The 27,506-nt window shown below is 48.4% G+C and overlaps 1 protein-coding gene and 1 long non-coding RNA gene across 2 annotated transcripts in view; one reads left to right on the top strand and one right to left on the bottom strand.

Annotated features, from left to right (window-relative positions):
* The window catches only part of BCAM (basal cell adhesion molecule (Lutheran blood group)), a 95,924-nt gene that overhangs the window by 57,294 nt on the left and 11,124 nt on the right, over positions 1 to 27,506 (bottom strand). The gene's annotated exons all lie outside the window — the stretch shown is intronic.
* On the top strand, positions 20,533 to 23,090 carry LOC148501038 (uncharacterized). The gene is made up of 2 exons (XR_015870086.1): positions 20,533 to 20,571; positions 22,305 to 23,090. It is a non-coding gene; the product is annotated as an uncharacterized LOC148501038 (long non-coding RNA).

Genomic DNA, 27,506 nt, shown 5'->3' with positions numbered 1-27,506 from the left:
CAGGGCACACAGTGACATTGGTGTGAGTGGTGGGAGAATAGGATAGGCTACATAGCAGTGTGTGCACAGGGCACACAGTGACATTGGTATGAGTGGTGGGTGAATAGGAGAGGTTACATAGCAGTCTGTGCACAGGGCACACAGTGACATTGGTGTGAGTGGTGGGAGAATAGGATAGGCCACATAGCAGTCTGTTCACAGGACACACAGTGACATTTTTGTGAGTGGTGGATGAATAGGATAGGCCACATAGCAGTCTGTGCACATGGCACACAGTGACATTGGTGTGAGTGGTGGGAGAATAGGATAGGCCACATAGCAGTCTGTGCACAGGGCACACAGTGACATTGGTGTGAGTGGTGGGTGAACAGGATAGGCTACATAGCAGTCCGTGCACAGGGCACACAGTGACATTGGTGTGAGTGGTGGGTGAATAGGATAGGCTATATAGCATTCTGTGCACAGGGCACACAGTGACATTGATGTGAATGGTGGGTGAATAGGATAGGCTACATAGCAGTGTGTGCACAAGGCACACAGTGACATTGGTGTGAGTGGTGGGTGAATAGGATAGGCCACATAGCAGTCTGTGCACAGGACACACAGTGACATTGGTGTGAGTGGTGGATGAATAGGATAGGCCACATAGCAGTCTGTGCACAGGACACACAGTGACATTGGTGTGAGTGGTGGATGAATAGGATAGGCCACATAGCAGTCTGTGCACAGGGCACATAGTGACATTGGTGTGAGTGGTGGGTGAATAGGAGAGGTTACATAGCAGTCTGTGCACAGGGCACACAGTGACATTGGTGTGAGTGGTGGGAGAATAGGACAGGCCACATAGCAGTCTGTGCACAGGACACACAGTGACATTGGTGTGAGTGGTGGATGAATAGGATAGGCTACATAGCAGTCTGTGCACATGGCACACAGTGACATTGGTGTGAGTGGTGGGAGAATAGGATAGGCCACATAGCAGTCTGTGCACAGGGCACACAGTGACATTGGTGTGAGTGGTGGGTGAATAGGATAGGCTACATAGCAGTCCGTGCACAGGGCACACAGTGACATTGGTGTGAGTGGTGGGTGAATAGGATAGGCTATATAGCATTCTGTGCACAGGGCACACAGTGACATTGATGTGAATGGTGGGTGAATAGGATAGGCTACATAGCAGTCTGTGCACAGGGCACACAGTGACATTGGTGTGAGTGGTGGGTGAATAGGATACGCTACATAGCAGTCTGTGCACAGGACACACAGTGACATTGGTGTGAGTGGTGGATGAATAGGATAGGCCACATAGCAGTCTGTGCACAGGGCACACAGTGACATTGGTGTGAGTGGTGGGTGAATAGGACAGGCCACATAGCAGACTGTGCACAGGACACACAGTGACATTGGTGTGAGTGGTGGATGAATAGGATAGGCCACATAGCAGTCTGTGCACAGGACACACAGTGACATTGGTGTGGATGGTGGATGAATAGGATAGGCCACATAGCAGTCTGTGCACAGGGCACACAGTGACATTGGTGTGAGTGGTGGGTGAATAGGAGAGGTTACATAGCAGTCTGTGCACAGGGCACACAGTGACATTGGTGTGAGTGGTGGGAGAATAGGACAGGCCACATAGCAGTCTGTGCACAGGACACACAGTGACATTGGTGTGAGTGGTGGATGAATAGGATAAGCTACATAGCAGTCTGTGCACATGGCACACAGTGACATTGGTGTGAGTGGTGGCAGAATAGGATAGGCCACATAGCAGTCTGTGCACAGGACACACAGTGACATCGGTGTGAGTGGTGGTTGAATAGGATAGGCTACATAGCAGTCCGTGCACAGGGCACACAGAGACATTGGTGTGAGTGGTGGGTGAATAGGATAGGCTATATAGCATTCTGTGCACAGGGCACACAGTGACATTGATGTGAATGGTGGGTGAATAGGATAGGCTACATAGCATTCTGTGCACAGGGCACACAGTGACATTGATGTGAATGGTGGGTGAATAGGATAGGCTACATAGCAGTCTGTGCATAGGGCACACAGTGACATTGGTGTGAGTGGTGGGTGAATAGGATACGCTACATAGCAGTCTGTGCACAGGACACACAGTGACATTGGTGTGAGTGGTGGATGAATAGGATAGGCCACATAGCAGTCTGTGCACAGGGCACACAGTGATATTGGTGTGAGTGGTGGATGAATAGGATAGGCCACATAGCAGTCTGTGCACATGGCACACAGTGACATTGGTGTGAGTGGTGGGAGAATAGGATAGGCCACATAGCAGTCTGTGCACAGGGCACACAGTGACATTGGTGTGAGTGGTGGGAGAATAGGATAGGCTACATAGCAGTCTGTGCACAGGGTACACAGTGACATTGGTGTGAGTGGTGGGAGAATAGGATAGGCCACATAGCAGTCTGTGCACAGGGCACACAGTGACATTGGTGTGAGTGGTGGGTGAATAGCATAGGCTACATAGCAGTCTGTGCACAGGGCACACAGTGACATTGGTGTGAGTGGTGGCTGAATACGAGAGGCTACATAGCAGTCTGTGCACAGGGCACACAGTGACATTGGTGTGAGTGGAGGATGAATAGGATAGGCTACATAGCAGTCTGTGCACAGGGCACACAGTGACATTGGTGTGAGTGGTGGGTGAATAGGATAGGCTACATAGTAGTCTGTGCACAGGGCACACAGTGACATTGATGTGAGAGGTGGATGAATAGGATAGGCTACATAGCAGTCTGTGCACAGGGCACACAGTGACATTGGTGTGAGTGGTGGGAGAATAGGATAGGCTACATAGCAGTGTGTGCACAGGGCACAGAGTGACATTGGTGTGAGTGGTGGGTGAATAGGATAGGCCACATAGCAGTCTGTGCACAGGACACACAGTGACATTGGTGTGAGTGGTGGATGAATAGGATAGGCCACATAGCAGTCTGTGCACAGGACACACAGTGACATTGGTGTGAGTGGTGGATGAATAGGATAGGCCACATAGCAGTCTGTGCACAGGACACACAGTGACATTGGTGTGAGTGGTGGATGAATAGCATAGGCTGCATAGCAGTCTGTGCACAGGGCACACAGTGACATTGGTGTGAGTGGTGGGAGAATAGGATAGGCTACATAGCAGTGTGTGCACAGGGCACACAGTGACATTGGTATGAGTGGTGGGTGAATAGGATAGGCTATATAGCATTCTGTGCACAGGGCACACAGTGACATTGATGTGAATGGTGGGTGAATAGGATAGGCTACATAGCATTCTGTGCACAGGGCACACAGTGACATTGATGTGAATGGTGGGTGAATAGGATAGGCTACATAGCAGTCTGTGCACAGGGCACACAGTGACATTGGTGTGAGTGGTGGGTGAATAGGATACGCTACATAGCAGTCTGTGCACAGGACACACAGTGACATTGGTGTGAGTGGTGGATGAATAGGATAGGCCACATAGCAGTCTGTGCACAGGGCACACAGTGATATTGGTGTGAGTGGTGGATGAATAGGATAGGCCACATAGCAGTCTGTGCACATGGCACACAGTGACATTGGTGTGAGTGGTGGGAGAATAGGATAGGCCACATAGCAGTCTGTGCACAGGGCACACAGTGACATTGGTGTGAGTGGTGGGAGAATAGGATAGGCTACATAGCAGTCTGTGCACAGGGTACACAGTGACATTGGTGTGAGTGGTGGGAGAATAGGATAGGCCACATAGCAGTCTGTGCACAGGGCACACAGTGACATTGGTGTGAGTGGTGGGTGAATAGCATAGGCTACATAGCAGTCTGTGCACAGGGCACACAGTGACATTGGTGTGAGTGGTGGCTGAATACGAGAGGCTACATAGCAGTCTGTGCACAGGGCACACAGTGACATTGGTGTGAGTGGAGGATGAATAGGATAGGCTACATAGCAGTCTGTGCACAGGGCACACAGTGACATTGGTGTGAGTGGTGGGTGAATAGGATAGGCTACATAGTAGTCTGTGCACAGGGCACACAGTGACATTGATGTGAGAGGTGGATGAATAGGATAGGCTACATAGCAGTCTGTGCACAGGGCACACAGTGACATTGGTGTGAGTGGTGGGAGAATAGGATAGGCTACATAGCAGTGTGTGCACAGGGCACAGAGTGACATTGGTGTGAGTGGTGGGTGAATAGGATAGGCCACATAGCAGTCTGTGCACAGGACACACAGTGACATTGGTGTGAGTGGTGGATGAATAGGATAGGCCACATAGCAGTCTGTGCACAGGACACACAGTGACATTGGTGTGAGTGGTGGATGAATAGGATAGGCCACATAGCAGTCTGTGCACAGGACACACAGTGACATTGGTGTGAGTGGTGGATGAATAGCATAGGCTGCATAGCAGTCTGTGCACAGGGCACACAGTGACATTGGTGTGAGTGGTGGGAGAATAGGATAGGCTACATAGCAGTGTGTGCACAGGGCACACAGTGACATTGGTATGAGTGGTGGGTGAATAGGAGAGGTTACATAGCAGTCTGTGCACAGGGCACACAGTGACATTGGTGTGAGTGGTGGGAGAATAGGATAGGCCACATAGCAGTCTGTTCACAGGACACACAGTGACATTTTTGTGAGTGGTGGATGAATAGGATAGGCCACATAGCAGTCTGTGCACATGGCACACAGTGACATTGGTGTGAGTGGTGGGAGAATAGGATAGGCCACATAGCAGTCTGTGCACAGGGCACACAGTGACATTGGTGTGAGTGGTGGGTGAACAGGATAGGCTACATAGCAGTCCGTGCACAGGGCACACAGTGACATTGGTGTGAGTGGTGGGTGAATAGGATAGGCTATATAGCATTCTGTGCACAGGGCACACAGTGACATTGATGTGAATGGTGGGTGAATAGGATAGGCTACATAGCAGTGTGTGCACAAGGCACACAGTGACATTGGTGTGAGTGGTGGGTGAATAGGATAGGCCACATAGCAGTCTGTGCACAGGACACACAGTGACATTGGTGTGAGTGGTGGATGAATAGGATAGGCCACATAGCAGTCTGTGCACAGGACACACAGTGACATTGGTGTGAGTGGTGGATGAATAGGATAGGCCACATAGCAGTCTGTGCACAGGGCACATAGTGACATTGGTGTGAGTGGTGGGTGAATAGGAGAGGTTACATAGCAGTCTGTGCACAGGGCACACAGTGACATTGGTGTGAGTGGTGGGAGAATAGGACAGGCCACATAGCAGTCTGTGCACAGGACACACAGTGACATTGGTGTGAGTGGTGGATGAATAGGATAGGCTACATAGCAGTCTGTGCACATGGCACACAGTGACATTGGTGTGAGTGGTGGGAGAATAGGATAGGCCACATAGCAGTCTGTGCACAGGGCACACAGTGACATTGGTGTGAGTGGTGGGTGAATAGGATAGGCTACATAGCAGTCCGTGCACAGGGCACACAGTGACATTGGTGTGAGTGGTGGGTGAATAGGATAGGCTATATAGCATTCTGTGCACAGGGCACACAGTGACATTGATGTGAATGGTGGGTGAATAGGATAGGCTACATAGCAGTCTGTGCACAGGGCACACAGTGACATTGGTGTGAGTGGTGGGTGAATAGGATACGCTACATAGCAGTCTGTGCACAGGACACACAGTGACATTGGTGTGAGTGGTGGATGAATAGGATAGGCCACATAGCAGTCTGTGCACAGGGCACACAGTGACATTGGTGTGAGTGGTGGGTGAATAGGACAGGCCACATAGCAGACTGTGCACAGGACACACAGTGACATTGGTGTGAGTGGTGGATGAATAGGATAGGCCACATAGCAGTCTGTGCACAGGACACACAGTGACATTGGTGTGGATGGTGGATGAATAGGATAGGCCACATAGCAGTCTGTGCACAGGGCACACAGTGACATTGGTGTGAGTGGTGGGTGAATAGGAGAGGTTACATAGCAGTCTGTGCACAGGGCACACAGTGACATTGGTGTGAGTGGTGGGAGAATAGGACAGGCCACATAGCAGTCTGTGCACAGGACACACAGTGACATTGGTGTGAGTGGTGGATGAATAGGATAAGCTACATAGCAGTCTGTGCACATGGCACACAGTGACATTGGTGTGAGTGGTGGCAGAATAGGATAGGCCACATAGCAGTCTGTGCACAGGACACACAGTGACATCGGTGTGAGTGGTGGTTGAATAGGATAGGCTACATAGCAGTCCGTGCACAGGGCACACAGAGACATTGGTGTGAGTGGTGGGTGAATAGGATAGGCTATATAGCATTCTGTGCACAGGGCACACAGTGACATTGATGTGAATGGTGGGTGAATAGGATAGGCTACATAGCATTCTGTGCACAGGGCACACAGTGACATTGATGTGAATGGTGGGTGAATAGGATAGGCTACATAGCAGTCTGTGCACAGGGCACACAGTGACATTGGTGTGAGTGGTGGGTGAATAGGATACGCTACATAGCAGTCTGTGCACAGGACACACAGTGACATTGGTGTGAGTGGTGGATGAATAGGATAGGCCACATAGCAGTCTGTGCACAGGGCACACAGTGACATTGGTGTGAGTGGTGGGTGAATAGGACAGGCCACATAGCAGACTGTGCACAGGACACACAGTGACATTAGTGTGAGTGGTGGATGAATAGGATAGGCCACATAGCAGTCTGTGCACAGGACACACAGTGACATTGGTGTGGGTGGTGGATGAATAGGATAGGCCACATAGCAGTCTGTGCACAGGGCACACAGTGACATTGGTGTGAGTGGTGGGTGAATAGGAGAGGTTACATAGCAGTCTGTGCACAGGGCACACAGTGACATTGGTGTGAGTGGTGGGAGAATAGGACAGGCCACATAGCAGTCTGTGCACAGGACACACAGTGACATTGGTGTGAGTGGTGGATGAATAGGATAAGCTACATAGCAGTCTGTGCACATGGCACACAGTGACATTGGTGTGAGTGGTGGCAGAATAGGATAGGCCACATAGCAGTCTGTGCACAGGACACACAGTGACATCGGTGTGAGTGGTGGTTGAATAGGATAGGCTACATAGCAGTCCGTGCACAGGGCACACAGAGACATTGGTGTGAGTGGTGGATGAATAGGATAGGCTATATAGCATTCTGTGCACAGGGCACACAGTGACATTGATGTGAATGGTGGGTGAATAGGATAGGCTACATAGCAGTCTGTGCACAGGGCACACAGTGACATTGGTGTGAGTGGTGGGTGAATAGGATACGCTACATAGCAGTCTGTGCACAGGACACACAGTGACATTGGTGTGAGTGGTGGGAGAATAGGATAGGCTATATAGCAGTCTGTGCACAGGACACACAGTGACATTGGTGTGAGTGGTGGGTGAATTGGACAGGCCACAAAGCAGTCTGTGCACAGGACACACAGTGACATTGGTGTGGGTGGTGGATGAATAGGATAGGCCACATAGCAGTCTGTGCACAGGGCACACAGTGACATTGGTGTGAGTGGTGGGTGAATAGGAGAGGTTACATAGCAGTCTGTGCACAGGGCACACAGTGACATTGGTGTGAGTGGTGGGAGAATAGGGCAGGCCACATAGCAGTCTGTGCACAGGACACACAGTGACATTGGTGTGAGTGGTGGATGAATAGGATAAGCTACATAGCAGTCTGTGCACATGGCACACAGTGACATTGGTGTGAGTGGTGGCAGAATAGGATAGGCCACATAGCAGTCTGTGCACAGGGCACACAGTGACATTGGTGTGAGTGGTGGGTGAATAGGATAGGCTACATAGCAGTCCGTGCACAGGGCACACAGTGACATTGGTGTGAGTGGTGGGTGAATAGGATAGGCTATATAGCATTCTGTGCACAGGGCACACAGTGACATTGATGTGAATGGTGGGTGAATAGGATAGGCTACATAGCAGTCTGTGCACAGGGCACACAGTGACATTGGTGTGAGTGGTGGGTGAATAGGATACGCTACATAGCAGTCTGTGCACAGGGCACACAGTGACATTGGTGTGAGTGGTGGGAGAATAGGATAGGCTATATAGCAGTCTGTGCACAGGGCACACAGTGACATTGGTGTGAGTGGTGGGTGAATAGGATAGGCTACATAGCAGTCTGTGCACAGGGCACACAGTGACATTGGTGTGAGTGGTGGGAGAATAGGATAGGCTACATAGCAGTCTGTGCACAGGGCACACAGTGACATTGGTGTGAGTGGTGGGTGAATAGGATAGGCTACATAGAGGTGTGCACAGGTCACACAGTGACATTGGTGTGAGTGGTGGGTGAATAGGATAGGCTACATAGCAGTCTGTGCACAGGGCACACAGTGACATTGGTGTGAGTGGTGGGTGAATAGGAGAGGCTACATAGCAGTCTGTGCACAGGGCACACAGTGACATTGGTGTGAGTGGTGGGTGAATAGGATAAGCTACATAGAGGTGTGCACAGGTCACACAGTGACATTGGTGTGAGTGGTGGGTGAATAGGATAGGCTACATAGCAGTCTGTGGACAGGGCACACAGTGACATTGGTGTGAGTGGTGGGTGAATAGGATAGGCTACATAGCAGTCTGTGCACAGGGCACACAGTGACATTGATGTGAGTGGTGGGTGAATAGGATAGGCTACATAGCAGTCTGTGCACAGGGCACACAGTGACATTGGTGTGAGTGGTGGGTGAATAGGATAGGCTACATAGCAGTCTGTGCACAGGGCACACAGTGACATTGGTGTGAGTGGTGGGTGAATACGAGAGGCTACATAGCAGTCTGTGCACAGGGCACACAGTGACATTGGTGTGAGTGGTGGGTGAATAGGATAGGCTACATAGCAGTCTGTGCACAGGTCACACTGTGACATTGGTGTGAGTGGTGGGTGAATAGGATAGGCTACATAGCAGTCTGTGCACAGGGCACACAGTGACATTGGTGTGAGTGGTGGGTGAATAGGATAGGCTACATAGCAGTCTGTGCAGGGCACACAGTGACATTGGTGTGAGTGGTGGGTGAATAGGATAGGCTACATAGCAGCCTGTGCACAGGGCACACAGTGACTTTGGTGTGAGTGGTGGGTGAATAGGATAGGTTACATAGCAGTCTGTGCACAGGGCACACAGTGACATTGGTATAAGTGGTGGGAGAATAGGATAGGCTACATAGCAGTCTGTGCACAGGGCACACAGTGACATTGGTGTGAGTGGTGATTGGATAGGCTACATAGCAGTCTATGCTCAGGGCACACAGTGACACTGGTGTGAGTGGTGGGTGATGGCGCTGCTGCCACCAGTCTGTATAGCGCTGCTGGTCACGTGGGTCTCTCCTGCAACAGGGCCCCGCAATACAATTAGAGCACCTCAAATAAAAATAAATGTTGGCAGAAGCGATTTCATTGCGGGCGGAGCCACGGACAACAGCTAGTATTAAAGAAAAACTATAAGTTTTCCTATGCAGTTGTTCAATGATCAATGTTGTAAAGCAAGGACATTTTCAGGGACACATTTTAAAAACCCAGGACGAACAATAGAAATTAGGGATTGTTGCTAACTATGGGCACGAAGGGCCATCTTGTGAAATCACTTACAGGAGACCACTACAGTGGCAAACGCAGGATTTATAGAGGGGGGTTTCCAAATGCTTGATTTTAGAGTGAGTGTGGCCAGTCCATGAAGAGGACATAGGCCCTAATTCAGAGCAGGACGCTATGAATAAGGGCGTCTTTTTTTTATTTTTTATGGAGCGGCCTCATGGCCGCTCGCATTGCTGTAGGTTGCCACCCACAGCTAATGCGAGCGGCCAAGATGATTGTCGCGATGGTCAAGACCATCGCGAACATCGGGCTTGCGACGAGACCCTTGTGATGTCAGTGGTGACGCCCCCAGACAGTAGGCGTTCCCATGGGAACGCCTCCGTCTGGGCAGCCACCCCCCCGGCCCGCCCACCAAAGGGGGCGTGCTGTCACTCAACATCGACAGCACGCCCCCTTTGGTGCGAGACCTGGAGCGACGGATTGCCCGTCGCTATCCGGGTCTCGCGCATGCGCACGACGTAGCCGGCTCCGTCGTGCACAAGCGCTCTGGGCCACCATCGACCCGGTTGCGAGCGCTCAGCACTTGCGACCGGGACTGAATCAGGCCCATAATTAGCACTTATCCAGCTTTAATATGCATCATACAAAGTGTATTGTGTGTCATAATTCCAGCATACACAGGACCAGCGATCACAGTAAGTGATTAAGGGCCTGATTCAGCAAGGAACGCAAGTGCCGGGTACGCTGAGGGCACTCCTAGAGTATGCAGGGAAGCTGCAGAGACCTCCGATGTTGAGTGACAGGAAGTGCCGCTTGTGGGTGGTGACGGGGAGGGAGGGGGGTTGGCCAAACGCAGGTGTGCCCAAGCGTTCGCACGCTGTTTCAGGGGCATGCATAAATCAAGCTCAGCGGCGCCACATGCAGCCGACCGCTTCTCTGCGGGTATGAATCTCTCAATAGCTGCGGCAAGGACAGGTCTACCATTATTATGCATATGGGTCCGATGGCACTCGATGGTATGAGAATGTCTGCTTAGCCACAATTATTCCATGCACATGTGATTGATTGCAGGTGTGACTGATAGCACTGATTGTGCTAGGTATGAATGGTATGCAGTCAGGAAGCAGACGGTCAAAATGCCGACCGCCGGCTTCCCGACTGTGCAATCCCGACAGGGGACTAATGATAGGCGTCGAAATCCCGATGCCTATCATTATCCCTACGCCGGGAGCCCGGCATACCGAACGAAGGTATAGCCGCTGGGGGGAGGGTTAGGTTAGGGGCTCCCGGGGCGGGACTTGGGGTTAGGCACCCCTGGGAGGGTTAGGGTTAGGCTAGGGGAAGGAGGGGTTAGGGTTAGGCAACCCCAGGGGGAGGTTAGGGTTAGGCACACCCCCGGGAGGGTTAGGTTTAGGCTACGGGGACGAGGGGGTTAGGTTTAGTCACTTACGGGGGGAGTGGGGGGGGGGTTATTGTTAGGCACCTCTAAGGGAGGGTTAGGGGGGGGGAGAGGGTTAGGTATAGAGCTCGGAATTGCAGTGTTTGCTGCTGCTCAGGTAAGCTTTTTAAATTATGCATTTAACATACATATACTGTACATATTGTGGTTTTTAAGTTTTTTTGAAAAGAGTTAAGTTTTTTTGTTTTATCACTTAAACTTTACCAATTTCTTTATTTTGGGTGTTTATGGGGTATGTAGTCGGGAAACCGGCTGCCTTAATACCGACAGACGGCTTCCCGGCTGCTTTATATCTAGACACCTGTCATTTACCCGACGCCAGGAGACCGGCGCCAGGCATCCCGATCGAAGAGATGCCGGGCGCCGCAAGCGGACAGCCGCGGGGGGGGGGGAGAGGGTAAAGTTTAGGGCACCCGGGGGGCACTTAGGGTTAGGCACCCCCCCCCGGGAGGGTTAGAGTTAGGCTAGGGGAAGGGGAGGTTAGGGTTAGGCACCCCCCCCCCGGGGGACTTGGGTTTAGGCAGCGGGGAAGGGGGGGGTTAGGGTTAGGCACTTGGGGGTGAGGTTAGGGTTAGGCACCCCTTAGGAGGGTTAGGGGGTTAGGTTAGTATATACTTACCTTAGGGACGATCGGGATTTCCTGCGCTGTCGGCCTTCTGCTGCAGGGCTCTGCTGATCTGTCGGGCTGTCGCTGCTGGGAATCGAACTGCCGGCCATGCGGCAGCCGGGATTCCATACCGATTCCGTTTATGGATGTTATTATTAGTATTGTATACCAAACAAATATTTACTCATATGTTTAGCAACACTTTGTTTTCAAAGTTAGTAGACTTCATATGTATAATTCAAGTCCTCCTGAAAAATGCATACAATGTTTCACTATGTTAATTGATACTATTTAATGTTATTTTCTACAGAATGTTTTGTAAATGTAAATTAGAAGAAATATGGCACATATGATGCCACCACAATCAACTTGACATCATACTTAACCTACATGTTAAGGCCCCCATACATCAAAGATTGATTGCAGCAATTGTGCAATTTGCAATCGATTGAAAAAAGGAAAGATTTTTATACACAATCGATTGTGGCAACTCTGCAATCTGCAATCGATTGCAGAATTGCCACAATCGTTTGGAAAAGGGAAAGATTTTTATACACAATCAAACTGCAAATTGCACGATTGCTGCAATCAATCTCTGATGTATGGGGGCCTTTAATCGTGTAATGTAAGTTTTATATTGTTCAATTTTTTTTTTTTCTGGGGTAAAGTATAGATATTTGCCAGAAAAAAAATTATAATACAATTGAACTTGTAAAAATTTTTAGTGTAAAATTAATGTATTTAAACCTTGTGTTTGTTATGGACAATATATACACTTTCAGAAACACACTTGAGTAAACGTCGAACATACTATAACAGGCTAACCTACTCCTCACAATATTGTTCAAAAATTACCCTGAAACTTTGGGGGTCATTCAGACCCGCTCGCGAGCGGCAGGAAGCTCGCAAACGGGTCGATGTTCCCCACTGCGCATGCGCACGACGGAGGGAGCTCTGTCGTACGCATGCGCGAGACCCAGCGAGCAACGGGCTCACCATCGCTCCGGGTCTCGCACCAAAGGGGGCTTGCTGTCGATGTTGATGGAGACGGAGGCGTTCCCATGGGAACGCCTACCGTTTCAAGCCGGCCCCACTGACATCACTAGTGATGTCAGTGGGAGTAATTTTGGCTCTGATAGAGCCAAAATCACTCCAGGGCTTGCGGCAGCGAGACCCTACCGCAGGATCTCCGTCGCAAGCCCGATGGTCGCGATGGTCAAGACCATCGCGACCATCATCATGGACGCTCGCTATAGCTGTGGGTGGTAACCCACAGCTATGCGAGCGTCCATGAGGACGCTCCAAAAAAAGGTAGTAGGGCCCTAATTCAGAGCGAGTGCTCTGGTCAGAGCGTTCAGCTCTGAATCAGGCCCTTTGTTCAAACCTATAATGCAAAACAAAAATTCCTGTACAAGTAGTAATGCAGTGCATGTTTAAAACATAAATAATAATTTCATAAAACCAACAACCCACCTGTTTGGCTTATAATAACATGTATATAATATAATAAGTAATCTTTTAAATGTTTTTTATCATTTAGGTGTTTGAAACGCCTCACTGCATTTCTTATGCCATGGGTCATGATTTGAATGAGTACAGTAAACATCTGTTTGTGATGGTGGGACGAATTAGCAAGGATGACAAATGGTAAAATGCACGCATGCAGCTTTACAATCGCAAACCTTACAATAATGTGTATTGTTAGGATTCCATTATATATAAGACCCCATGCTGCAGTTGATTCTCTCTCTCTCTACAGCTGTATACATACATACATACATACATACATACAAAGATGTCTGCATATGTATATTTTAAAAGTGTTTTTTTGCTAAATTTTCTTTGAAAAAAAAATGTTGGTTTTTTTTTGCAAAAAAAAACCACATTACAATTGCATAAGAATAACTTTGCAATCTTTGACTGTAGACAAATAACCAGGTAAACAGTTAATGAACCAGAACAAAGGACCCATTATCATTAATTAGATGGTTAAAACAAGCTTTCATCTCTTAAGTAACATTGAACACTTTAAATAGACTGACTCAATTTCACGTCAAAATGCCAGACCTGTAGTCACATGTACTGATTTATGCAATCGCAACTAGACACCGATGCTGCCGACGTGCTCGCACACTTGTACGTGCGCTAGCGGAGGGAGAAGGGGGAAGTACTGTTTATTGCAGGGCGTCTGCTTTCTGTGTTGCGGGTGCCGTGCGTATGCAGTGATTAATATATACGCGCATCGACCAGCAGCGTGCGTTCTCTCACTTGCGTTCCTTGCTGAAACAGGCCCTAAATGCGGCAAAAGGGCCATCCTGCCTCAGCTGAATGTTTTTATTTCACATGTGGGCACCATTCCAGATCATTGGAGCAAGTCTGGGGAAGCAGCAGAAGAACCTAGCACTGCCATATATATATATATATATACCACTGGACATATATAATTATATATATATATATAAATATATACAGTGGCGGGCTGGGCCGGGGGGCAGGGTGCCATGTGCCCCCCTGGCCGCGTCATGCGGGCCGCGGGCCGGTGCAGTCTGTGTCACTGTGACACAGACTGCACCGCGTGTGTAGCGCTGACCGGACGGAGTTCGGTCAGCGCTACACTGACAAGCACACAGCCGCCGGTTCCGGCAGCTGTGCGTTTGTTGTAAGCAGCAGCCAATGAGAGTCTGTCAGACTCTCATTAGCTGCTGCTGCGCCCACTGCGGGAGCCGCTCCATCTTCCGGCTCCCGCAGTGGGCAATGGGAGAGACGTCATGATGTCATATGACGTCTCTCCCATAATGCAGAGCGGCTCGGCCCGGGAGGACAGACGGAGGAGCGGATGGCGGCGGCGGGAGCGGGGATTCAGGTAAGTGTTTTTTTGATTTTCTTTTTTATATTATGTGTGTCTACCATGGGGGGGGGGGGGGGGCTGGCACTACTGAGGGCACTACAAAAGGGGGGACTACTACTACTGGGGGCATTACAAGGGGGGTGGGGGACTACAACTACTGGGGGCACTACAAGGGGGAGGGGACTACTACTACTGGGGGCACTACAAGGGGGGGGACTACTACTACTGGGGGCATTACAAGGGGGGTGGCGACTACAACTACTGGGGGCACTACAAGGGGGGGACTACTACTACTGGGGGCACTACAAGGGGGAGGGGACTACTACTACTGGGGACTACTACTACTGGGGGCACTATAAGGGGACTACTACTATTACTGGGGGGCACTACAAGGGGGGTGGGGGACTACTACTACTGGGGACACTACAAGGGGGGGGACTACTACTGGGGGCACTACAGGGGGGGACTACCACTACAGGGGGCACTACAAGGGGGGGACTACTACTAATGGGGGCACTACAAAGGGGGGGACTACTACTACTGGGGGCACTGCAAAGGGGGGGGACTACTACTACTGGGGGCACTACAAAGAGGGGGGACAACTACTACTGGGGGCACTACAAGGGGGGGACTACTACTGGGGGCACTACTGGAGGCATAAGGGTGCTCTCTCCTGTGGCACACGGGGGCACTGCATATGGGCACTACGACAGGGGGCTGCCCTAATGTTTATTTTTACCTTACATTAATCCCATATGGACCCGCCTCCTCCCTGAAACACTTGAGGGGGGGCGCTGTAGCACGCATATTCTTCGGACACCCTAGCTACACGCTACTCCTTTGCCAGGGCCGCCTGCATGCATTTGCCCCCCAGGCTAAAAGTTGCCAGCCAGCCCCTGAATATATATATACATATTGGTCTGCTTATGCACTTCATATTGTATTATTATACAGTATTACTAATCAACCCTATTGGTGGTCTATAGCAGTGCACCCTAACAGTGCATGTTTTCCACATATCCTAGTTGGTGCACAGGTGTATTTATTACTGGTTGACACATGTTTTAAGATCCACAGGTGGTGCTAATTATCTCAATTGTGATACTGAGAAGAACATGCAGCACTAGTAAAATTCTATATTACTATTTATATTGTGGTCATGGTGTGGGCTGTTTACCTATGCACTGTAGATTTAAAAACAACTTATTTTATGTAGAACACATGAAGATATTATAATCCGCATATGGCTTGGTGTAGGTAATAATTGTATGACATTGTGCTGCAGAGGCCTGGCAGAAGAGCCTTGATAACTGGTTTAAGGATACAGAACAAAGGAGTTATACAGGAAATATATCCAGACTGTGATAAAGTTATTAGGGACCAGTATTGGTCTCTCCCATCTTAAGGATCTTGTTGATGGGATAGAAAATAAGGTGACGATATTTGCTAAGGGTTATTAACACAGGGCCTAATTCCGAGATTTACGTGAATTTGATATTTCCGGAAATCACCGGTGTGCAGATTTGCGCATGTGAAGATTTCTGCAACGTCGGTCACAGTGCCCAGTAAGTTGCAGCATGATGCTGGTGTTTGAGGGCGGCGACAAGGAGTGTTCAAGATATGGGGAGTGTCGGCTCCGTTTTCTGGTTGTGCCGAAGTCAGTGGCTGCGTCCTTGGATGCGGCTTTTCTGGCCCCTGGCAGCGTGATTTTATGGTTTCCTGGTGTATCTTTTGCTCCTAGTATAGGCTGGTGTAAAAGCGCATTGATGTTTTTATATATGTTGTACAGTATATTGATGTGCATCTTGCCCATAGCAGCATGGTGTGCTTATCTGCAGAGCAGACCCCACTCCGTTTTTTTTTTTTACTGTAACTCTTGTTTTACCCTATAGCACACAGAAACACTGCACAGATCACACTGATCTGTGCAGTACTTCTGCTGAACACACTGCTGAGAAAGGGGACTATTTTAAACTACTATTTTGACCCAAGTTTGCTCCATTTACGATTGTGTTTGCAAACAGGATTCTTGGTAAATCCCTGTGTTGTATTCCTATCTATGAAAAGTGCTTGCAAGTTATTTTCATGGTGTATATACTTATTTATGTGTTCAGCCATATTTTGCAGATCCAGTCTTGTTTTTACACCCGTGTTTGCCTTTGGTACATATATGTTTTTGATAATCAGGGAAAACATGGCCAGGAACACAATCTTAGATAGACATGAATCTTGGTAAATATACTCATAGGACTGCTTTCTAGAATTCATCAGGACTAGAGATGTGTGTCAACCACCATGTTTTGGTTTGGATGTGGATTCATCTTCGTGTTTTGGTTTTGCAAAACCATCCTCACGTCTTTTGGTTTTGTTTTGAGTTTGGATCTGTATTTTTTCTAAAAAAACAACTAAAGTGCTGCAATTTTTACCTGTTTACATGCAATCCAAACCCCAAGTTCGGTTTTAAAATCCGAGTTCTGAACCGCAGGAAAATCTGAATCGGGACTCCAACGTGATCCCGAAATCATACTGAGGGCCTGATTCAGACCCGGACGCTATTTGCGGACGCTCGTTCTTAAAAAGGGGCCGGATATTTAAATTGAGCGCTCGCTCTTTGCGATGTGTTGACGTCTCTATGTCTGAGCGAACGTCCGAAAAATGCGCTCGCTATTTTGTAAAGATGCCCCTTTGCCGTTCGCATCTCACGTCATCTCCGTTATTTATTAGATTAATCGGGAACATCGAAAGGCATCTGAACTGCTCGCAGTGCTTGTGGTAGGATTTACTTCCCGCTATCACTGCGAGCAGTTCAGGCTAAAAGACAACCATGTGACGTGGTCGATGACGCTCCTTTACTAATTATGCACTCCCATTATATGCTGTTTTGACCGTTAGGCACGCCTGCGTTCGGATCTCCACTCCCCCGTTTTCAAGCACTTTCCCCTGTTACCACCCACAAACGGTACATTCTGTCAATCAAATTAGCAGCCCCTCGTTGTTTTACTAGCGCACGATTTCCGACCGCAATGACTGGTTTGCGCATGCGCATTGCGAACCATACGCATGCGCAGTTGTGCGAACATCGCTCAGAGCGAACAAGCGGCCGCTTACGAGCGGCTCTGACTCAGGCCCTCTGTTCGACTTACAACTCTTAAATTCAGCTGGTGTCGGCTCTCTGGGACTCGAACCCGCACTTCTATAAACAAGACACACCCAAAGGATATTAGATGATGACCAAAATGCTGTACACACTCCAAAAAATAAATACATAAATATAATGCATTTCCATTCTTCCTCCATTTAAGATCTATACTAGCACTTTATATTGTAGTCTATCATTGTTTTCTAATTGCAAAATAAATGTTTCTGTACAATGGGCCTGATTCAGATTTGGGAATAGAGGGCCTGGTTGAGAGATGGAAGGTATTGCACAGTCGCACAGAAGCGGCTATGCAATACCTTCCAACAAAATGTAAATGCTTCAGGAGGTGTCTGTATGAAATAGACACCGCCTTGCTGCATTTCCGAGTGCAGCGTCCATAGATGCTGCCCTGGATCACCAACGCAACCATCATGACCGATGGTCTCAATGGTTGCTCCGTTGGCCTGGATGCATAAGCTGAAGCTTAACTCAGCCTGGTGGCTAATCATTTGCGAGGCCAGGAAATCTGCGCCCAGCGCTGCAGACCTCTTCACAATGCCGAAAAATGATGGAATTGTGAATCAGGGGGCGGGGCCCCGATGACGCAATTCAGCGCGAATCGCCAGGGCCGGATTAAGGCTATGAATGGGCCTGAGGCACTTCAGACAGGGGGGCGCTATTATAGAGGTAGGCAGATGAATTATATCTCTCTCTATAAATATATATATATATATTATGTATTTTGTTATAATATAATGTGTGTGTGGGTGCATGTTCTGCCTTATCTGCTCCGTGATGGTATTACTATACCGCTAACCCCACATAGTGAGCCCAATTCAGAGGTGGGCGCAGCTATGGTTACCGCCGGGGGACGTATATTGGAAGTGCATGGAGATCTATGCAATTTCGATAGGTATTCCTGGGTGGGGACTTAAATGGCGATGGGCGTGTAGGTGTCAGTGCTTCATCGAAAGACGCAGTTTCACTGGCACCGCCGCAGACATTCTGAGCAACCATAAGGTTGCTCTAATGTCTGATGGTGAAGTCGATGTTCAATTGATGGTGCGTCTTCATGCGCACATCGGCGGATTTGTTTTGCGGCCGGTGGGTGTCTCAATAAGATGCCAACCGACTGCGGCATTAGCATAAAGATGCTGTAGTGGCTGCGACTCTGTCGCAGCTGCTACTGCAAATCCATCCACCTCTGAATCATGCCCAGTATTACTATACCACCACCCAGATGGCAGTAATATACCCCCCATCATATTACTGCACCCCCACCCCACCACCAAGATGGCAGTAATATACCCCCCATAATATTAATACACCCCCCATTATATTAACACAACCCCCACAGATAACCTTAATGCACCCCACCCCCAGACTGCATTAACATACTCCTAAACCTTCTCATACACTGCATACCCTCCAACTATAACGTTTTAGCCGGTACAGTACCGTTTTTAATGGTCTGTACCGGCAAACAGGGGCTGTACCGTTTTGTACCGGGTGGGTACAATCTCCCGATTTCTTTAGCAGTGCTGCTGGGACACAGGACTTCCGCAGCGCTGCTAAGTGACAGGTGGCTCCGTCCTCCGTGGTTCTCTGCAGTCTGCACTGACGCTGACATAATGACATCATCATGCCAGCGCCAGTGTACAGAAGGTCAAGGCAGTGTACCAAACAGTACTCATGGACACGCCCCTTTTATATATGGCCACACCTCCTGTATCTATGGCCACTCCCCCATACCGGGTTTTAACTGAGAAATGTTGGAGGGTATGACACTGTACTTACCTCAGCAGGAAGATCATGGTGTCCTGGTCTCAGCAGACTGTCACTGCAGAGCTCCGGAGGAGGGGAGGATGCCCTTACCAGATAGGGGACTCGGGCCTATTCATCAACACTAAAATAATGTTTTTAAGGACATTTTCCTTAATTACTGTTATTTTAGTATTGATTAACACACTTAACACAGGAGATATGAAGATTGAGAAGGGAGACAGGTAGAAATTATGCTATTCATCAAATTGCGAAAATTATGTATTTTCGGAATTTGATGGTGTTACTATACCCCACTCTCAGGTGGCGTATAGCGGGTTACACTTACCTGCTTTCAGCTGGGCAGGTCCTCCTCGGGCTTGCCCAGTCACTCCCTTGTCCCTCCCGGCTTCTGCTCCAACTGTGTTCTCCCGGCAGAACACAGTAAAGTTTAAAAAAAAAATAAAAAATAAATATATATATATACACACACACTTTTTTTTTACTTTACTTTTTTCTCCTCTTCAGACAGGAGGTTGGGGTCCACGGCTGCAGCGGCCAGGTAGGTGGGGGACAGGGGGATGAGCGGAGAGGAGGCGGGGATTACAGAATTACCGCAACTGTAGGCAGTGCTGCGCATGCTCCGATTTTGTGAATGTAACAGCGCATGCGCAGAACTGATTACAGCTGCGGTAAGTTAGTGCAGACAGGGAAAAGTATATATTTCCTGAAAAGCTGTCATCGCAAAAATGACAGCTTTTCGGAATAGATACATATTGGGAGGAGGAATGATGAATTCCTCCGGTAATTAGGTAGAATTCCATGTGAGTTCTAAACCTAATTACCTCCATCGATTTTTTTTTTTAGTTATGATGAATAGGCCCATAGTCTAGATTTTAGTATCACTTAGATTTCCCTTCACTTGTATATTTGGGCACTCTGTACAACATTGCCTTACAGTTCTTTTTCTACATTATTCTCTTTTTTTACTGAAAGTTCATGTAAATCCAGTTATAATTGATGTATATGTATGATAGCTGTAACTCGGCAGCATTGCTATGGTTACTGTGACATCATACATCTATCCTGTGACATCACAATGCCTCATCCTGTAACATTCTGTCTACAGTTGCTGCAATTTACAGTTGCTGGCCAGGAAGGAGGAAGGTAAGTCCTACATAGAAGGGTATGATGGAGGTGGGTAAGGAAAGCAGGGTGCAGTGTATTAGGGTGAAAGACAGGACAATATAGAACAGGGAATATATGTACAAGGATACATAATTAGGAGAAGTACAGGAAGGAATAACACATTTAGGAACAAATATTCAGAATGTAGTATTAGAGAAATCAAGAGGGCAGTATGGATGATAAACACACATTAAGAAGCTGGAAGAACAGAAACTTACAGTATGGACGAGGAAAAAACAGGAGAACTATCCACGTGAGACAGTAACAGAGGACAGTGCAGAGTGAGGAGGGCTGGCAGAGGGGTCATTAGTAATACAATGGGCTGTGAGGGGGGACGGGGTGATGGAGTGAGAGACAGACAGGGCCAGACAAATTTATTTGTAGCGGTGGGGTGTGGGGGTGTGATGAGAGCACAGTACAGAACATAGAGACTCAGTTGGGGAGAGTGGACAATATAAAACATGTAGATGGGTAAATGGGGGCCAGCACATATAGATGTGGGGGCACAATACAAATACATAAATGGGGAAGCACAATACATGATACACAGATCGGGGGAGGGGGGGCACAATATTGGACATACAGGATAGGGGTGCATAAAGCAGGGCATACATATCGGGAGCATGTGGAGCATCTGATGGGCCTTATAAGGGCCACATGAGAAGCATCTGGACCTGGGGAGACTATTTTTCTCTGTTCGCTCCCCCTAAGCCGCTGATCTGGAGATAGTGACATGCCTGACCTTTATAGAAATGTACGAAGTATATACAAATGATGAAATGGGACAAAATAGTATAGACTAAAATTGTGAAACAGAGCTGTAACAAGTGATTGTATCTTTGCCTATGCAAATATTAAGGGCTCCATTTATCAACAATATATAACCCTTTTAGCACTCGCTATTTAACAATCTATCTAAAATTATCACTGTTTATCACTGTTCGCCATTGACATCTTTAGCTGACGCATACGCAGACCATACTTGCTGACAAACTGGCTGCCTCTTCCGGGAGGCGGCAGCCAGCTCGGCACTGCAGTGGGGGGGAAGGGGGCGTGACCCATGTTGGGGCGGAACAGGGGGCATGGCCATGTCATCGCGGCTCCGCCCCCGCTTCACAACACATATATTATTAGCGTTGTGTAGCCAGGGGCGGGGCCACAATGATGCAATTCAGTGCGAATCGCGTCATCAGCTCCCCCGACCCAGCCACTTTGACCAGGTAAGTGATGACGACGGCAGACGGGGAGCGGACGCAAGCGGGGGGTGCATGTAGGCTACGCCGGCCGGGAGACTTGCCCCCTCTTCCGGTGGGTCGGGAACGACACCGGATTTTCGGGTGGCTCCCGACCATTTGAGGAGGGTAGGCAGGTATGACGCAGACTGACTATCGCACATGCGCATGACATAGAAGCCCGTTGCTCGCAGCGTTAGGCTGTCAGCAGCTAAGCGGGGGGACGTCGCTGGACCTCGCCGGCGAGTGAACTTATTTATATAATCCTCACATTAGGGGGAATAACATTGGCCCTTGGCAATTGTTCATATGTTAGGCATTTTCAATGTTCTCTATAGTTGGAAAATTGGATTAACCTATTTACATAGAGATTTTTCCTCTTCACAACCACATCAACGTTTACAGTTTGTCACTTTGCTTGTTCTTACACTAACAATGTCTTCTCCTTTCTTTCCCCTGCACCTGCTGATCTTTGGTAAGTATTGGAAAGTATTGAACCTCTCCCTTTATCTATAATACACCTCTTAATGCCCAGAGGGAAGGGCGATCCTGAAGCCATGGTTCCCCAGAGGTTTCCTCCACAGGGGGTTTTTCCTCTCCTGAGTGCTGAAGGATGACTCTTCGTGAGTCTAGAGGTTGCCCAAGTGGCGGTTATGCCATTATGATCACCATCATTCACCTGTCTCTACGGCTCACATCCCTGCGTCTCTCCGGCTCACACCCCTGCGTCTCTCCGGCTCACACCACTGCGTCTCTCCGCTCTCCAGCTCACACCTCTGCATATCCTCATATCACACCCGTGTCTCTCCAGCTCACACCCCTACGTCTTTTTAGCTCACACCCTGCATTTCTTTAGTTCACGTCTCTGCGCGTCCCAGGCAGGGTGCGACCCTTCTGGGTGCTGCAAGACTAGCTAGGGCCGGCGCGTCCCAGACAAGGTGCAGCCACACTGGGTGCTACGAGAGTAGCTAAAGCTGGTGCGTCCCAGACAGGGTGCAGCCACTCTGGGTGCTGCGAGACTAGCTAGGACTGGCGCGTCCCAGGTAGGGTGCGGCCACTCTGGGTGCTGCGAGACTAGCTAGGGCCAGCACGTCTTTCCAGCGTACACTTCTGCGTTTCTTCAGTTCACACCCCTGCGTCTCTTCAGCTCACGCCCCTGTATCTCTCCAGTTTAGCTCCCTGCGTCTCCCCAGTTCACACTTCTGCGTCAGTCCGCATAATAAATTGTTTTTATAGTTTAACAAATAAAACATTTTTTATTATGTATTTATTGACAGTGTCTCTATTCTTTACTGAATACCACTTAGTTCACAAATTACTACTGATATGATTGTTACTCTACTGTGCTGCTGGTGCTCCTGAGCAGCTATATAACAGCTAGACACATTTATATTCTATATTTAGTAGCCTTGGGGGTTTATTTAATAAGTGTCAGGTTGTACCTACACTTCTGTTCGTGCTTATACCCGATATTTAAAAGATCAGTGCCCTTTTAATGATCGGGCAAAAACAGGAACAGAAGTGTCGGATTCTAAACTTCGCAAATAAACCCCTTGTAGAGAGATAAAGTGGAGAAGTCGTCCAAAGCAACCAATCAGCTTCTGTCATTTATCTAGCACAATATTTGAAATGACAGTTAAAAGCTGATTGGTTGCTTTGGACGACTTTGCTTTGGAGAGCACGTTTGATTACAATGGCATGTCTGAAACAATGGCAAATAAAAGCATATTTGAATGAGATAGGAAGGGGCAGGTGCAAGACTAAAATTTTTGTCAGGGTGCATACAAACATAATTTGTGGGAAAGGGGTCCTAGACTGCACACCCTGAATATATATAATGGGAGGTGCTACCTGTTGAGACTGTTAATGCAGACAAAAAATAATAATTACCAAGCTAACCCACACTGGGCCAACAATGGCGCAGCAGGATCCAGATTACATTCTTTGTTTACACCCCCCCACATCACTGGTCACACCCCCATATCAGTAGTCACACCCCCTGCGGCAGCACACCAGGTCCCTATGAGGACCTTAATCCGGCACTGCTGCTGCTGTACTACCGTACCTGGTCACCAGGTACAGGAGCACGCTTCAGTGCTAAACTGTTCTTTACCAGTCATCTAGCCCCGATTGTGGAAGTAAACTCTTGGTAACCATAAAGCCATCCCAGTTTAGGGACATCATTTAATACATAAGGCTTGTTGAAGCCATCTGTGATGCAAGTGGGCCAGAGAATGCTTATAATATTTAACTTTAACTCCATGCCTCCTATCATTATACCATCAGTAATGCTGGGCATACACGGCAAGATAAAATGTCTGTCAGACCGACAGACATTTTATCTGGCTGCCTGCCAGCCGCAGATGTCGCCGGCATACACTGTGAGAGAAATCTCACAGTGTATAGCCCGACATCCGCGCTCCGCCCCCGGGGGAGGAGACATTTCCCTGTTCCTTCCATAGGAAGGAACACAGGAAATGTCTGTCTGTCGGCCGCGCTGGGCATACACTGCCCGATGCGGCCGACAGTTACTGGGTAAATATCGCATCGGACGGGCATGCTGGACAATCGTCCCGATAATTGCAGCGTGTATGGCCAGCATTAGTTGTATTGCTGCATAATCACCCTCCTTAGCACCATTCTGAGACACTGGGAGCTAGGAACTGTTCTCCAATTTCAGGGGCTGCTTATTATTAGTAGCGATATTGGATTTTTTTTCCTTCTATGACCAAGAGCAGAATAACCCAACTAATACTGTATACCAGAAAAGGTCCTTCTCTCCAACATAGTTCTCCCAACACTGTTTTTTTTTTTTTTTTTAAATGACGCAGGGCCTAGAATGCATTCATCATGCGTCATCTATACTAGGTTCTTGTGCTGTGCTCTGTCGCTCCTTGCAGGATTTCTTTATCAGGGCAAGTGTACGCATCCCCTGGAAAGCGGAGTGTCAGACAGGACAATTTGTGGATATCAGAGAAAAGCTTATACAGAGAATAACTAGGGGTGTACTAAAAAGCAACAGGGAACATTTCAGAGTAGAAAAGAGCGAGGCTCCAGAGGTCTGCCATTCCCACTAACCAGAAAGTGACCCTGAATATAATATACATGTCTACAGTATATCACAGGCTTTTCTTATTGTATATAATAATCATTGTACTATTATTGTTTTTTTCACGTTCTGGCAGTTCTGTATAGAAGTACATAAGTCTCTAAGGGACAGGGGAATTAGCTGCTTAACTTAATCAAGAAGGAGGAATTTGGGATTACCGTTAAACACGGGGATATTAAATTCTTCTAGGTCTGCGTGTTTTATTAACTACTTTGTAATTACGGGTCTATCAGAGTGGGGTGAGAAGAGGCTGCTGTAGAGGCACCTGTAGGCATAGGCAAATGCAGGGGGGGTTACAGTTGCCTGGAAACCACCCTCTCTAGCCCACACCATGATGACCACAATAGAAATAGAATATAATACTAAAGTTGCAAGTTTTTTAAGATCCTCTCAGTGTCACAAATAAAATAATTAGCACCACCTTTTGATCTTGTCAGATGCGGGCGTGTCACAGTCAGTGACTGCGCAGTTGCTGACTTCGGGGGGGCCATGTTCAGACATGGCCATGTGCCTTTGTACAAATTTCATTGGCTATGACATTAATAAAAAGGTGCAATCACGCTGCGTAAAAAGTCGCAGTCGTGGCGGCATTAGCGTCCACCTCTGATTCAAGCCCTATGGGGGCAAAGGTGCAGGTTGGCATCTACATCCTGGGTGCCAAAAAAATACAAGGCCTATCCTGCTAGTGTTCATTCTAGCACCCTGCACCTGTCACAACCCGTGTAGTTCCTCTTTCCTGCCTGGGGTGTCGCTCTCTGCTCTTGTGTCTCTAGCACACTCAGCTGTGCAAGAAGCATCAGATCAGAGAGCCACTCCCCAGGCAGGAAAAAGGAACTACACGGGTTGTGACAGGTGCAGGGTGCTAGAATGAACACTATCCTGCTACTGTCTAAAAGTCCTGTGGGGATGGAAAAAGGTATATTTGTTTGGCACAAATTGTGCTTTATTTGTAGTGCAGTATAGGACAAATACAGTAACTTCAGGCACATGCGGCTTATGTAGACCACAGCAAAGATCCATATGTCTGTCAGGAGGATGCTCGTGCCCTGGTGTAAAATTCACACTAATGATTGTGACGATCGGCAAATGCTTCTGTTCGGTTAAGCAGATCTTGATCCCATCCACTGATAATAGAACTATTATTTGTGTGACTCCTACAATCTATTAGCATTATTTTATATCTGCATTCAGTGCAGATGTTTCTATTTAGTTGAATTTACTTAGTACATTTATTTTGAGTTTGCATCTGTATTTTACATAGCAAATGTAAAGGTGCGTACACACTGGGCGATCAGGAAAGACATCGTAATCGTACCGTTGTTCCTGGTCCCATTCAGTGCCTACACTGAACGATCAGTCGTTCATTGTAGGCTCCCTCCCTCATCACTGAACATGCACAATCTGCGTTGTCTACAGATTGTGCTGCATGTTCAGGCGATGGACAATGTTGGAAACGACCGGCGGGAGCGCGCATCGCTAGTCGTTTCCGTCATTATAGTGCACGATTACTAAACAATTGCATGATTACGATGTGGTAATCGTGCAATCGCTTAGTAATATCGCCCAGTGTCCTGAAACAGACAGACTGCCTTATGAATGACACTTTACAGTTAGGAGCTGATTGGTTGGTACTTTTTTCCCATTTATTGTATCTCTCTACAAGGCTTAGTATATAGGGCCTGATTCAGACCCACTCGCGAGCGGCTGTCCGCTCGCAAGTGGGTCGATGTTATGCACTGAGCATGCGCACGACGGAGGGAGCTCCGTCGTGCGCATGCGCCAGACGCGACGAGCGAAGGAAAGTCCTTCGCTCGTTGTGTCTGATCAAAGGGGGCGTGCTGTCGATGTTGATTGACAGCACGCCCCCTTTGGTGGGCGTGCCGGGGGCGTGCCTCCCTGACGGGGGCGTTCCCACGGGAACGCCTCCCGTCAGAAGCCGGCCCACTGACATCACTAGTGATGTCAGTGGGAGTGATTTTGGCTCTGATAGAGCCAAAATCACTCCGGAGCTTGCGGTTGAAAACCTCAACCGCAGGCTCCGGGTCGCAGTTTCGATGGTCGCGATGGTCACAACCATCGCGGCCATCAAACTGCACGCTCGTATAGCCTGTGGGTGGTGACCCACAGCTATACGAGCGTCCAGGAGGACGCTCCATTTTCATGGAGAGCGGCCCTCATTCAGAGCGTGCGCTCTGCTCAGAGCGTACGGCTCTGAATGAGGGCCATAGACCCCTATATTGTGGATGAATCGTGTAATGTAAGCCTAGAATTTACTAATACTACTGTTAAGCCACATCTCCTGCCGTAAATCAGAAGCATGCACTACGGCGGTAACCGTGCGCATATACAACTGTTTTCTCCTGGCATCAACATGGCTCCAATACTACTTTTTTCGTCTGGCATCAATATGATGCAGGTACATCTGTTTTTGCCTGGCGTCATCCTAGCACAGACTCTACTATTTTCTCCTGGCGTCAACCTGGCACAGATACTACTGTTTTCTACTGGCATCAATATGGAGCAGATAATACTGTTTTCTACTGGCATCAATATGGAGCAGATAATACTGTTTT

Source organism: Taudactylus pleione, unplaced genomic scaffold, assembly GCF_031769625.1.
Source record: "Taudactylus pleione unplaced genomic scaffold, aTauple2 ptg000535l, whole genome shotgun sequence".
In the NCBI taxonomy this organism is placed as follows: Eukaryota; Metazoa; Chordata; class Amphibia; order Anura; family Myobatrachidae; genus Taudactylus; species Taudactylus pleione.
Note: the sequence above shows the minus strand (reverse complement) of the source record. Positions and strands in the feature narration are given on the sequence as shown.